The sequence below is a fragment of the Malaya genurostris genome, chromosome 3 (assembly GCF_030247185.1).
Source record: "Malaya genurostris strain Urasoe2022 chromosome 3, Malgen_1.1, whole genome shotgun sequence".
Classification (NCBI taxonomy): Eukaryota; Metazoa; Arthropoda; class Insecta; order Diptera; family Culicidae; genus Malaya; species Malaya genurostris.
Genome location: NC_080572.1, coordinates 217,915,377 through 217,930,248, shown reverse-complemented (window position 1 = coordinate 217,930,248; position 14,872 = coordinate 217,915,377). Strand labels below are relative to the sequence as shown.

At 36.5% G+C, this 14,872-nt stretch overlaps 1 protein-coding gene and 1 non-coding gene across 2 annotated transcripts in view; one reads left to right on the top strand and one right to left on the bottom strand.

Annotated features, from left to right (window-relative positions):
- Positions 1-14,872, top strand: part of LOC131437291 (LIM/homeobox protein Awh-like) — a 64,392-nt gene that overhangs the window by 22,568 nt on the left and 26,952 nt on the right. The gene's annotated exons all lie outside the window — the stretch shown is intronic.
- Trnac-gca (transfer RNA cysteine (anticodon GCA)) lies at positions 9,505-9,576 on the bottom strand. The gene has a single exon. It is a non-coding gene; the product is annotated as a tRNA-Cys (tRNA).

Here is a 14,872-nt window from a genome sequence, read left to right as displayed (position 1 = left end):
CGTCAACGAAAAGTCTAAAGCTTTCTTTAAATAAGAAGAAGAAGCTTTATTGCATATTGCCCCGTGGTTGTCATGAGCATTAATCCGTTGTTTTGATGGATGTTTACCCGTTGTTTAAGATCATCCTGCCTCTATGTTCAGATAATCGTCACTTCGCGTAATTTAAAATGTATATTTTTCATGTTTTTAACGATCGGGAATCATGCCCCGCATATATTTCAATAGACAATTTTTAAGGATTTTGGAAAAATAGATATTTCATGTATTTTTCAATGCACTCAGTGAGTATTTTTACGTAATTTTGAGAAATAATGATTACGGAAGATAGCGTGAAACTCTTCCGTGTTATTCTCTATAGTTAAGATATAGCTACATTTCCTTAGGGGGTGCGTTTTACCCCATCTACCCCTAAATGAATGTTTTACAAGAATATTTGTTCAAATTATCCCTGTTTGCGAAGTGGTTCGGAATTCCCCCCGATTTTTCCAAATGACAGACTGTTTTGTTCTTACACACTTTTCTCAATTCATTAGGATGTAATACGAAAAATGACGGAGTTTTACTTAAGTTTTTTTAATATGTGTAAATCACACCCCGTCTTCCAAGCAGGCTTGTAATTCTACATGTTTCAGCATACAAAGGTATGTCTAAATGCAATAAATATGTGTTAGATCTACTGTAAAAATGAGTCATTTTTGGCGCTCGTATATGTCGGTCACGGAAGACGTAAATTTACACGATTTTTTCTAGGTGTGTTAGAAAAAATTACATCCTAATAGATGCACATGAAAGGAGCGTCCCGATTGACTTACATTCACAATTCAAAGCATGTGATAATAAGTCATATCATTAACTTCACAGGTAATTTAGCCGAAGCTCACATCGATACAGATGTAAAATTAATTTGTACATATTAGTAGATGTAATATTGTATCCACACCGTAGTAATTACGGCATGTCAGAATTCATGTCAAGTGTAAATTTCATATTCTCTAAGAGTGTAGCTATCCAAAAAACGTTCAGGCAAAAATGCAACAATTATTTACATCTTTGATTTCCCTATCAGAAAATTTTAAAAGAATAGTGGTGGACTTCCATTCAAACATGGCATACCCATTTAAATCGAAAATAAAACCTTTTGGTTTAGATTTAGTGTTCAGTAGTACGAATTACCAATTGAAAAATTTACTAGTATCTTCAAAGGATCCTACTGATAAACTGAAAAACTCTGAGGTATACAAAAGTTTATGTTCTCATTGTGATAAATATACATTGGACAAACAAAGAGAAAACTAGATACTCGGTTCAAGGAGTACATCACAGAAATAAGGAAAGCCTCGAAGGAATTGTAAAAACGATTACTGCACCATTTCAAATCAAAAATAGCAAAACATGCCTTTTCCGAAAACCATTGACATAAAAATCCAACATATGGAAATTAAATATGGTCGATTAGTTTAGTTTAGAGATCTTCAAAAATAATTTCACGTCTTTACTAAAACGAGACCAAGGAAATAAGTCTTCCTGCCTTTTTTTACCCACACACACACACACAGTGGAGAAACAAACACAAAAAACTTTTTAACCTCTTTCTGTCCCATCTAACTTCAAGGTCGTTGATAATATATGATATGATAATATTTCATGTAAAAGGAACAGCATTGCAGCATTCTTTCAATCAACTTAAAACCTGATATACTAACCATGAATGTATAAAATATTCGAAATACGTATCTGTAATGTGACGTTTATTTTACATGTTTAAATTGTTGCGAGATCCATAGTAAATGTGTATAGTGACGTGGTATATAGTAGAATTCAATGTTGATAAATATCTTGATCTAGTAAAATTATTCTACTGAACGTTCAAGTGACAAATAAGTGGCACTACCTTGGCGAAATTTTATTGTCACTTCTACACGAAAGTGCACAACTGGAGTATTCCACGACAATTGTGTTTTTCAATGAAAACCGCCCTTAAAATAATTGAAAGATTCTTTCTAGGGTCAGAAATGTAAAAAGCATAACGAAATTCCGATTTATTTTCTATGTTTTGCCAATCATTTCAATGCATTTTGTACCATCCTTATGTTACTGAAACAAAACGATTATGTTTTATCTTAAATGAACTTGATTGCATCAATTCAACGTTGTGCACATTTAGCTTTCTCATGGTTACATATTTTCTCATATTTAAATCACCTGTCGATTAAATAAGCCATAAAACGTTCACACAGTTCTCTTCGTACCGACAAACCGCAAAACAGCTTCCAACTGTTCACTACTCAAAACAAACGATAAGAGAAACAGTTTGAATTCAATTAGATTTTCCCACCAGCGAAGCTGGAAGTGGGTTTCGTAGATGCAAAACCTGTGGCTTCATCGATATTCTGTACAGCTGTTTGCTTGCCTTTTCTTCGAGTCATGGCAGGCACCGAAGCTGAGTGAAAGGGGTGATTCGTATGTTGTGATTGGAACTGATATCGCCAATCAAAATATCCGTCCGGATCCTGTGTCTACGATCTGCATCTTCAAAGCAAAATTTTTAAACGAACGTGAACCCTATGGGCTTCATTGCTGTCATGGGGAAATGTACAACTCATTCATGACTCGATTATTAAACTGTATGTTTTCTTTTATGTACACTGCAATCAATGGAGACCTCACCATGCGTTGTTTGGCAGTAGAATGTGCCGTTTGTTATTTGCCATCTTCCCGTTTTTGAGCTATAGCTACTCACGTAGGAAACGGATCTTGTGCGAAACGTTGATAACTTACACCAACAGAGGTAGTTCTGGTGTTGTGTTAAACTGAATAAAAACAGAAACAATGTCATAAAATACTATACAAAACGATCTATTGTCTTGACCCATAGCACCCATGCTTGAGACTTCAAAAAGCATAAATTAGAGACGCAGTTGCCGAAAAACTAGTTGGATGTCGAAATAAGACAGTTACTTGGCAATAGATGATAGTTATCTTAAAAAGAAACGAAAAGTATTAAAAATTAAAATTATTTAGAACTACTATTTCGATATGATTAAAGAACAAGTTTAACAAAGGTGTCTTTGTTGATCACTTTTCAATTAAAATGTTGCAGTTGATCCAGGAAATTCTGAAGAGTGAGGGTCAGTTACAGTTACAAAAATGTCGTATGCGAATCATAAGACCGGCTTATGAAGTCACGAATATTGGAATTCCAATAAAAAGCCTTATGCAATTCATACGAAATTTTCTAGAACATTGTGCGAAATTTCTATGACAAACATAACTTCTTTCATATGCTGTGGAATTCATAAGTTTTTTTATTTAAAAGATATTTTATTCAGGCCTATTTGCGTACAAGCTTTACGTGGCCGATTAAGCTGAGTTTTTAGATATTTTTTTTTGTATTGGATCTCGTTGTCACCCTTTTTCTAGGGGGAGAGGAGCTTCCATTTTCCTCCTGTGAGGATTGAGGGCAGTTTGTTCGCGGTTCGTCTCGTCATTCATTGCCGCATCGGTAGTATTGGTGTTGTTTTCGTTGCTAGTTGGTGGAGATGCGCTTTGTTGTACATTGTTTTCAGTTGCTAGTTGGTTGGATGGTAAGTTGTTAACTGCAGCTGGTGTACTTTGTTCTATAGGGGATACGTTGGATGGTTTCATTGAAGGGGATGCTTCACTGTTGTTGGTGACTGTCACAGGTGTACTGGGGTTGCTTGGGGTTGGTGTGAAGGAAGTACCGTTGTCCTTTAGTGTAGTTGTCTCCTTGTCTAGTTTATCACATGGCGTATCGTAGTGAACATTTTTTTTGGCAATATTGACATGTGGCCATCTGATTGTCATAGGTAACAAGTGATTTGCACGGAATTCTTGTATCCTGACCGAAAGTCACATAAGAAGGTATAGGCTTCTTCAAGCGCATGCGTAACAAACGTACGCCATTTAGAATACCGGGGAAAAAGTTCTTCCACTTTTCTCTTCGATAGAGAGAATCTCTCCGAATTGGGACATATTTTTGCGAATATAAGGATCGATGACGCTTGAGGGAAGATCATGCACACGCACTTCTATAGCACTATCTTACATATATACTGGAATATTGTACTTGATATTTTCATGCTCCACATAGTGCACATTGTTATTTTTTTGTGCGAATTGAATTGCATCCAACTCTTTATAAAACTGTATGTAAACAACATTATTTGTCTTATTGCATTGAAGTAAATGCACACGTTTAATGTAAAGATGCATTTGCTCCTTAAGCAAATTTTCAAATTTTCGTATCGAAGGTCGAATTTTGCGCTGCCTGAAGTCAACAACAATTGCATTCTTTCGTGTCGGCGGTAGCTTTTGTTCATTTGGTTTACTCACTGTACTAGCTTTCTTTTGTCCCGAACGTAAGCGGTTTTGTTTTATCGACTGACTTGGACGAGATGTGAATGCGAACTGAATTCATAAGTTGTTCGTATAAATTCTATAATAGTATAATAGTGAGATGTATATTGCAGAGTCAGTTTCATTACAATAGAAGTATATTTTTCATATCTTTTGAAATGGTGATTTTGGTGATTTTTGATGCAACATAAAGTTTGCCTTATAATTTTCACTACTCATTTTGCCTGAGTGAAGGGTTCGATTTTCAAAAAAATGGAGGAAATTGACGATCAATGGAATTTAATGTTTGAAGATGATTTTAAACAAATGTTGGCCGCGGCTCTGCTTTAGATGGTCCATGTGTCAGGTTCAATTTTGGCACACTCTCTCCAACATATCGGCCAGTATTTTACGAATAAAGCCACCGGCCCATAATCCAAATCAAACAGTGACTTTTTTGGGACGCATTGGAGGCTCTAGCAATGTTTCTGGCTGGTGCGGAGATTTTGCTTGTTGACGCATCCATTTATCCAGAAAAAGGCATAATCTCTTGATAATGAAAGTGTATCTTCCTTCAACTTTGCCAGCGCCCATTCATGATTAAATTATAGACCAAACGAAGATTCATGATTAAATTATAGGCCAAACTGAACAAATTTGACAATGACACAAGACACGATTCACGCGTGATCTGTCAAAAACAGTGTTACCAAAAAGGTACCAGCAAAAAAATCACTCTGTTAAACAATGGCAACAGTGCCACAAGGCAACTTCGAATTGCGTGAATCTTAAGTAGTGCCTGCGTAATATTGATCGCTCACGACTATGTAATGACATCGGACAAGCGATAAAAAGATTATGGACAACCATTCTCTAACGAAAATAAAAAGATAAATATTCTTCCCAATGATACCCAAATGATTTGTAAGTCGATTTTAAATATCTTCAACACATTATTGAACCGGCACAAGCGTTGGCAAACAACGAGGTTCGATTCTCGTCACTGAAAATTTGTAGTATCAGAGTAACTGTACTCTTAATCTGTTATCTAAGTTCAAAAGGGGAGACCGGGACTGGTTGGTCAAAGGGTCAGGTTGATAAAGTGCATTTTATGAACTGACTATTGCGTTGACGTTCGGTCAAAAGCACGCTTGCTCTTTTTTGGCACTGTTGAGTAAATTTCTATTTTGTAAAGTAATATATGTAACGCGATAATACTCACATCCTATTTCAAAAAAATGTGGTACCGCTGAGAAGGTCATTTCAAACTCTACAAAATGGTTTAACCTGTCGCATTGTGCACTTTGATATTCGTGAATTGCTATTTTTTTTAACGAAATTCGATATTAAATTGATTATGAGGAAAAATATACATGGGAAATCAAAATGATTAACAAATAGAAATAAAAGATTAGAATCATTGAAAGTTGGAAATAGCTGATTAAAAAGGTGATTCCAATATCAGGTTTGACAAAGAAAATAACACTCATTTTTCTCGGAATTTCGCTTTTATTCATCAACCTATTCTGCTTGAAGAACAACAAAACTGTTTAAAGAGTTTCAAAAACCGCGCCAGTCTCAGTGATGGTGTTATCATTTGACACGAATCTCTTTCCAGAAAACATCTTTTTTGAACCAAACAGTCGCTGAGGGCTAAATGTGGTAAATATGGTGGATGCGATAGTGAAACGAATTTCATTTTTTTGTTTCGATTATAGAGGTTTTAACCTTAAGTAATTCGACTCTTCGGGCCAGAAAAACTATCTGATCCTATGTGCGGAGTTGGTAATCGAACCTAGGTGGGCTGCATGAAAGGCATCGATATACCCATCACGCTATACCCGTCCCCGTTGTTTTTTATCAGTAGTAAGAAAACCCAATATGCAAACAATGTTAGCCTTTCTTATATAGAAAGGCTATGCAATCACTGTGAAACCGATTTCTCAATCAAGGCCCGGAAGACCGAATCGATATCATTCGATTGAGATCTACGAACAGAGACAATATTTGTGTGTGTGTGACAAATATTGTCACTCAATTTTCTCGAAGATGGTTGAAGCGACTTGCACAAACTTAGATTCAAATGAAAGGACTTACGATCTCATACAAAGTTCCTAAATTTCATTTTGATTCCGGAATCGCAGAGTGATATGCACAAAAAAAAGGAAAATGATGTTTGGTCAAAAATCGCTCAGCCGATTTTTACCATCTTAGATTCAACTGAGAGGCCTTCAGATGCCATAAAAACAGTCGGATTCTTTTTTTCAGATACAACTTTCGGTTGTGGAGTTAGGGTGCTTAGGGTTGAAATGCCAATTTTGAGATTTCTTTAAATTTGCTAAAAAAATTCTCTAGTTTGCAGATCAAGATAGTCTATGTCCAAATAAATTCATATCAGATTTTAATAAAACGTAATGTTATCAAAAACCATACCTAAGGTTACTGCCTAATTAGTGTTAATTTCCATAGAACTAAATTTAAGGGGAATGTATCGCTTGGATGGTTTTATGTTAGTTTGACAAAAATTTACTCCAATGGGCTTTTCCCTGCACCAAATAAATAAATAAACTGAAAGGCATTGTTTTACCAAAACAAGAATAAAAAAAAATTTCTCTAAGGAGGATGAGGGAGAGAGGGTTCGAAAGTTGTTACGTAATTCTGTAGAGGAGGTTTAATTTTTTTTTATTAATTATGACAAAAAGGGGAGGGGAGTGGGGGTAAATTTATTGAAATTTAGCTAGACGTAATTCATGCATGACGCCATATGACACAATTCATAAGAACGTAATCCGTGAAACGACTGAATTTTACAAGAATGATATAAATACACATTTCAACCAAACCTTTGAATTAACATGTTTTAGCGTTCAAAAATATGGCAAAATGCATTAAAATAAGTTAGATTTACTGTAAAATTTAACTATTTTTGACGCTCATATATGTCGGTCTCAGAAGACGTAAATTTACACGATTTTTTTCTACGTGTGTAATTAAACTACTATGGGTAAAAAATAGAGAGATTTTGTTCAAAATTTCAAAATTCTTTATTTATTCTCCCAAATCTAATCCGTAATCACCTCCTGCTGAATGCTAGATCATGGTTTTATGAAAATAATCAGATTGGATCGTAATACTATTGATAATGTTAATTTTACAGTTTTCGCTGCGCAATATCAATACGCAATGCAAAATTAGTAAAAGAATATACCACACCAAATAGTGATTATAGCGACAAAAAAATATATTTTACTTCCAGCTGGTTGATGCTGATGATGATGTTTATGCACTATCTAGATTAAACCAAATGAAACACTATTTGACATGAGTTTGGTTTAAAGAAGTAACTGTAGCGCAACGTTTCAATGGTGCGTTTGAATTGGCGCAGTCAAATCCTGCACTCCTGTTACTTCTGTGTATGATATTCAAGCAAAATAGCGTAATATAAATCAACTCCAGAAAACTTTGTTGAAATGTTGATTCCGAATTAGACAGTAATACTGATAATGATGAAGACATTTATAAATTCTAAGTAAAATCAAAATTTTTCTTATCAAAATCATTCGTTACAGATCATTATAATATCTACAATGAATATGTGATATGAAAAGATAGTACTAACTATTTTTATTTACTGTGAATCAAAAACTTTGCTTATTTCCACCCCTGGTTTGATGTTATCAAAAAGGTTACCCCGGAGCGGCCGTTTGATTTTGCTGAATGGTCAGAAGTCACATGGAGCTAAATCAGCCGAATACGGTGGTTGCGGAACGATAGTGGTAAAATTTTTAGAGAAAAAATCATGAAGCATCAATGAGTGATTTTGATACCAATCTTGCCTCCACTTTTCTTAGGTCCAAATCATCTTTCAAAATGGTTTTTACTGGTCCTTCCGATATTCCAACGATCCCAGTAAGTTGATGATGATGGTCGTCCTGGACGTGGTTTGTCGTTAAGGCGTTCTCGACCCTCTTTGAACAACTTGTACCAATCAAAAACACTTGCTCGCGACATACAATTACCACCGAAGGCTTTTTGCAACATTCGGAACATTTCAGCACCAGAAATTTGATTCCACATACAAAATTTAATTTCACTAAGTGAGTATTGTAACTTTGATTGCAACCCATCCCGTTAACTGTAGACTGTATAATAAGTTAATTTCAATAGTACTGGAATGAATCCAAAAACATTTGGTCTACTTACTTCGAAGGAAGCATCTATTTATTCTTATCATACAACTTCTTGCTACAATACCTACTGATACCAGTTTTATTCACTTTTTTTGTCGTTCAGCGACAGACAATATCTCGAACCTGTTCGGAGATTATCAATCCGACCAAACATGCTCGTGGATAGCGCTGGCGTAAAATATGATTTCACGGATCATCGGATCGATTGTTAAGTTTGGCTTGAACACTCTTTGCTCTTTGGCTCTTTTCGGCAAAGAGCGATTTTTCTTAAAAAAAAAAGCGAAGAAAAGCTTCTTGGCCTGCGGTACCCTCTTACTAAATGGATTCGTTCCGTAATGGTTATATGTAGCTTCTGGCGGTAGACCAATGAGCCTGAATCGATGCTTTTTGCTTCACTAGCAGTGATTTAAAACCGAGTTGAATTCGGTCTTTCAAAGAATCAAGAACATTGAACTCAAACGGTGCGAAAATTTGTCTACAATGATCGTTATCTTTAAAATGACAATTTTAAACAAGGAATGGAGAAAGAATCTATTCGAAACAATTCCTAAGTTTTTAAAGTTCTTTCACTTGATAAACGAGTAAACGGTAGATAATGCCATTGTCGAGATAACATAGTTTGAAACCACTGACATAAGGCCATTGCCAGCGGTTTTACTGTGCTGTGCTGCTGTTCAATCGGGTACTGTTTAATTTTTATATTTTATTACCGCATGTCAGACCTTTCACCAGATAATCGTGCCGCGAACGTATTGCTGCGATTAGCGTTCGCCTGTTATCGATTCTCAATGCATCAATTTTAGCAAAAAGATAAGTTATACACGCTTGCTGCGGGTCAATCGAAAACCTGCACATCTTGCAATCAATTAGAGCTGACTTATTTGCGAATGACAGGAGTATATAACAGATTAATTGAAAATATTTAATTCATACTTATTGTAACAAACAAAAAACTAGAAGGGGGCACCCGGGTTTGAACCGGGGACCTCTCGATCTGCAGTCGAATGCTCTACCACTGAGCTATACCCCCATCTTCATGACCGATGCGTTCTACTACTCAATAAAAGTAACGTTGCTTTGTTTCAAGCTTTGCTTGTTGATGGCGACTGTTAAACCACAAGAATTGTGCTGAGCGGAGGTATCTTCACAGTCAGCGTAATTTGATTGTTGTGTTCAAATACCTTCCTCGCGGGCAGTTATGCGACTCAGGCAGCCGTACCGTAGCTATAAATAGCAGCAGCAGGCGTGCGAAAAAACATGTCATTCGTTCTGGCCGCCGCGATAGATAGAGGCCTTGCGGGAACGTGTGCGTTTTCGGTAGGCGGGTTTCATGAGGTGATGTGAACCAACTACTTCTCGTACAGTTCTCTTCTCTGTTTTGATATTAAACGTGGGTGAGTTTTAATAGGAATCAATGAAATTTGGAGTGTAAACATGGCTACCGATGGCAGCTGGTTTCTTTTCGTGTGTGTTCATCAGTGATTTGCGAACATTTACCGTAAAAGAAAACCCGTCGCAACTGTCAATGCATTAACGCCCACGTCTCACAGTCCCAGACGCAGACTAGTTTGAATGGAAAAAAGTCGTGGAAAGGATTAGACTCGATTTTTAAATATGTGATACGATTTTTTGTGCCATTTCACAATTTTTTCTTTCAATGGCATAGACAATAGCAGCACAATCGATGCTAGGTACCCTTAAATCATATCACATGAGTCCTCTCTTCATGTGATTCTGGCCGCGATGTCTCATAAAAAACGGTACAATTTATAACCGTATATCCGGTTCTTATGTGTTCAGTAATAAAATACAGGTAATAAAAGGCGAATGTTTATAACAAAAAGATTATATTTTTATACTGTTTCGGTTAGGCGTGTTTATTAACAGTACTGATGTTTCGTGTAACTCCGTGGTATTATTAAAATATTCAAATCATATATTATATCATTGCTAGCGGATTTTAGGTTGACTAAAGACTGTACTCGAAAAAATGCAACACACAAAATGACAAAATTGATTTTAAGTCGGATTTTTCTGGAACTCTCAGGAGTTAAATACACTTATATTAGCTATATGTTTGTAGAGATTGTTTATTCATTCTCCTGTCCTAGGGTAAATGTTCACACCTTGGACTTAACACTATCTTTCGAATTCTGTGCAACAATGGTGTCGTCTTTCTAACACGCTTTCATTCACTCTTTCTTCAAATTGCTATCGTTTTTGAACACGTTCCCTGTTTTAGAAGCTTTCGTTTCATAATCGTCCAGGATTTGCTTAGTTCTGGAAAGTTTTGCGGATTTGTCCCTTTCGTTAAAAAATACAGCACAGTTGTCTTCGTATCACTCCATTATCGGTTTCGTAAAATGGTACGATGCAAGATCCTGCCATTACAAACCGAAGGAAGGACAACAGGTAATCCTGGAGGCATTTTTCTTCATATGTTTGGCCGTTGATGATGTTGATCGTTATGTACGGATTGCTGAAATTACCGCACTCTCGGTTCGACGACAAAACCAGGTACTTCTTGGCAAATTATAAGCCCTTCCGAAACTTATCCGGAACATCCAGGTGGGACATACCGACGGAAAACACCAAGCCGGTATTCTGATTGGTGTCCGCTTCAATGTAGTTACGTCTTGTCGTCCATTACGATGAATTTCGACTACACCAACCATTCGCGTTACAGCTTCCTGGCGCGGTATTTGGTAATCGTATTCAATTTATTTGTTCAACTGGAACCCTTCGTTACCTTGAAGACATGAAGTCCGACTCGCTTCATGGCCTGTTGAACCAACCAGACGGACGAATTGACCTTTTTTTGCTTCGTCACGCATCAAAGGGTTAGGATTGTGCTTGAAGTAATCCCTTATCTTTCTTGCGTTTGTGTTTACTCGCTTTTGTTACGCTGCTAATGGTTATTCGCGGCAAAATCTGGGCACCCCTTAATACGTCAGATCTGACACCAATCAGATCATCTCTGAAAATACTTCATCAACGCGTGAAATATTTAGTAGACGGATGGACGTATTTCTGTTTATTGTGTAAAACCAATTTTTCTTGATACTACAAACTTTTGGATCGAAGATGACATCGAAGAAATCTAAGCGTTTGCGGTTGCAATTAAAATCTGGATCTTTCTGTAAGAGAACTTGCAAAAGAGTTTGGTTTTCGTGCGAGCACTGTCCATAACGTTTATAAATCTTTTGATACACAGCCAGGAAGTCTGGGAGCAGTACAAAAAACGGATCTCAGGAGCCACCATAAAGACTCGATAGTGAAGCAAATATTACATAAGAGACTATATCTTTCGGTACGTACTGGGACTAAAAAAATATTGCCTTTAACTTCCGTGCATACTTTCAAGCATCGGCAAGGTATGAAGTAATCCATGGTGAAAACTGTACCGAACCGTAATAATAAACTGAATTTTACGGCAAAAACTTGTTTTCGCAAGTTGTATCACGAATATTTGACGAAGTTTTCCTGCGTGATAATGGACGATGAAATTTATGTGCTGGAAGACTACAAGCAGCTTTCTTCTTTTCGGCGTAGAGAAGCTTTTCAAGACGACGAAAACGATCGAATATTTGGTTTAGCAGGAAATATGCAGCTGTGGTCGAGCAAGCCAAAGCTGCATTACTACCAGAAAGGTAAAAAAGCTATTGCTGCCATTCCAACACAGCAGTGACACTCCTTTGCTATCATGGCTTGATTTGGCATCTTGTCACTACGCCAATCATATTTTGAAATGGTATAAAGCGAATGAAGTACATGTTGCAACGAAAGACTCCACTCAACTACTCTTAGCTGCGACCTATTGAGCGGTATTTGGCTATCGTGAAGACAGAACTCTCAATAGAAACAACAAGCTTCAACTATAGAAAAACATCGAAATTTTGAACAAAAGCAGCTAAATCGGTTGCAAAGAAGTCTGTGTAATTAGTACTTAGTTACGTTCTCAGTATCAGTTATAGCAACGCAAGTATTGCGAGATTGGATTAGCTGGAAGACAACAAGATGAATCACTATCTCCAAATTCAGGTTTGTTTTTTAAATAAAATTTCAGCCGGGCGAGAGATGCACCCGAAGTGGTAACCCTAGGAACTGAGGTGCTATGCTAATGATAAAATAAGACGATAGTAGCTTATTTGAATTTATATTTGATTATTTTAGAATTAAGCTATTCTTATGACCAACAACTCTGTAGCTTCTCTCATCTTAACAGTCCAAAGATAAACTTTGAATTTGACTTGTCAACTCTTATATCACAGTAAATGCCCAGACAGTTCAACTATTTCAACTAACAATATATAAGACAATCGAAACGTTTGAACCAAGAGAAATTCTAATTTGGGCATTCAAAGAATCCGAGATCTACTCGACTATACAATTCGTATTTCTTCCGGAAAGATTCCTAATTGGCCATACAAACAGCAAAGCATTAAAACAGCATATTTGGTAAGAAGGAATGTGTATTAGGTAAATAAAATTCGCACATTATTCTAGTAGAACAATTTTATTGCTGACACTTAGCCATATTCGAAAAAGAGATAAGGAACGCGGACAAATTGGGCTCACCACCACCCGGACAGCTTAAAATACAGAAATCCAAATTAAAGATTTAAATGAGTAAAAGAAGTGTGTGAAATAACATATGAGGAAGAAGAATGAGAAATAACATAAAATGAAGAAACATGTTTTTTCCAGATTAGACTATTATTGAATTCTTGAAGTAATATACGAGAAAAAATTGTCTAAAAACATGAAGAATAAATAAAAACACTATGTTGAACGAAGTGATAGTTTAGTAAAAAATCTGTTTTTATCCACTTAGTGGTGTAATGATGTCTTCCTCATATCTCTCGTATTCTCATATATAAATGTGTGGTATTCACCAAGTTCTTTATGGATTTTAACAATCTATGGCTTGTTGGATAGCTTCTACCGTGTGGAATCTAAGTCCAAAGACATATTCTGTTTTCAAAATCAATTGTGACAGATTTTGTCAGAAAACTAAACATTTTTATATAAAACTTTGTATGTATTGTATTGTCCCGGGTTGGCGGTTCAATGCATAGAACGCTGGTCTTACAAGCCAGTTGTCGTATGTTCGAGCCCCGACCTGGAAGGATTCTTAGTGTCAGTAGAATCCATAGTACTAGCCATGCAATAATTCTGTACACTAAGAATCGGCTGCGAAGTCTGTTGAAACAGAAAGACCAAATTCCACAAAAGGAATGTAATGCCAAGACTTTGCTTATGTATTGTATTTATCGTATGAAAACCATTCAATTGCGTTCAGGATGACGGGAATACCTTTTCTTTTGCGACTAGTTTGATCAAAATCACTTATCTCTAAGATCTCGACCTCTTTGTTGACAACACACATACACACACGGACATTCGTCGAGCTGATTCGATTGGTATATGACACTCGGCCCTCCGGGCCTCGAAATATTATAAAAAGACGGGTGAGTAATGTCAGAGACATAACTGGATGTCGTGAATACGAAAACAACTGACATGTTCCTGGACACTTTCGAATATCAATTAGTTGATCAAATGTATGAATTATGCAAGCATTCCCCTTTTTCACATTTTTCGCAAAAACAAAGATGGCTTCACTTGATCTCGATTACTGTTAATTTCACACAGCGAAAAGTGCACAAATCTAATCAAACAGTTCTAGATTTGCATTAAACTGAAGATATTTACCTTCGATTTGCGAAGAAGCAATCCTAATAGTTCTTTAGAAAATTTTTAGAGCCATTAGAACGGCTGATTTTGTGTGATGCTCTCTGCGTTGTCCTCTTTTTGTTGTTTTTTCACCAATGCAAACGACTGGCAGCTGTGACGTAATCGCTCTTGTCGGAAGCGAAACTAGCTTTGCAAACGACACACAATACATCTGCTCGCAGTGGCGATAGAATCCAAACTGATCCAATTTTTGTTAAGAGGTTTCTTTTTACGTGATTTCGTTTGTAGCTTTTTCACTAATGGGCGGTCTTAACGGCTATTAAAATAGCAGCATACAGAATTTTAATGTCGTTTATTTCATTTTGGAATTGCATTTCATTGAAAGAAACTATCAGGATGCTGTACGGGATTCATTCCTGCCTTTCAGAAGGACCAAATTGTGGAACTCACTTCGATATTAAGCACTGTTCGGAACATTTTTCTCGAACGATTTGTTGTACAACAGCAGATATTTTGTTCTCTTTCTCAGAACGCGTTTTGATTGGCTGGTGTTGACATGGGTCAAATGAGACGGGTTTTCCAATAGTTTTCTATTGAAATACTTCAATGCTGTTGCTATACACGTTTAA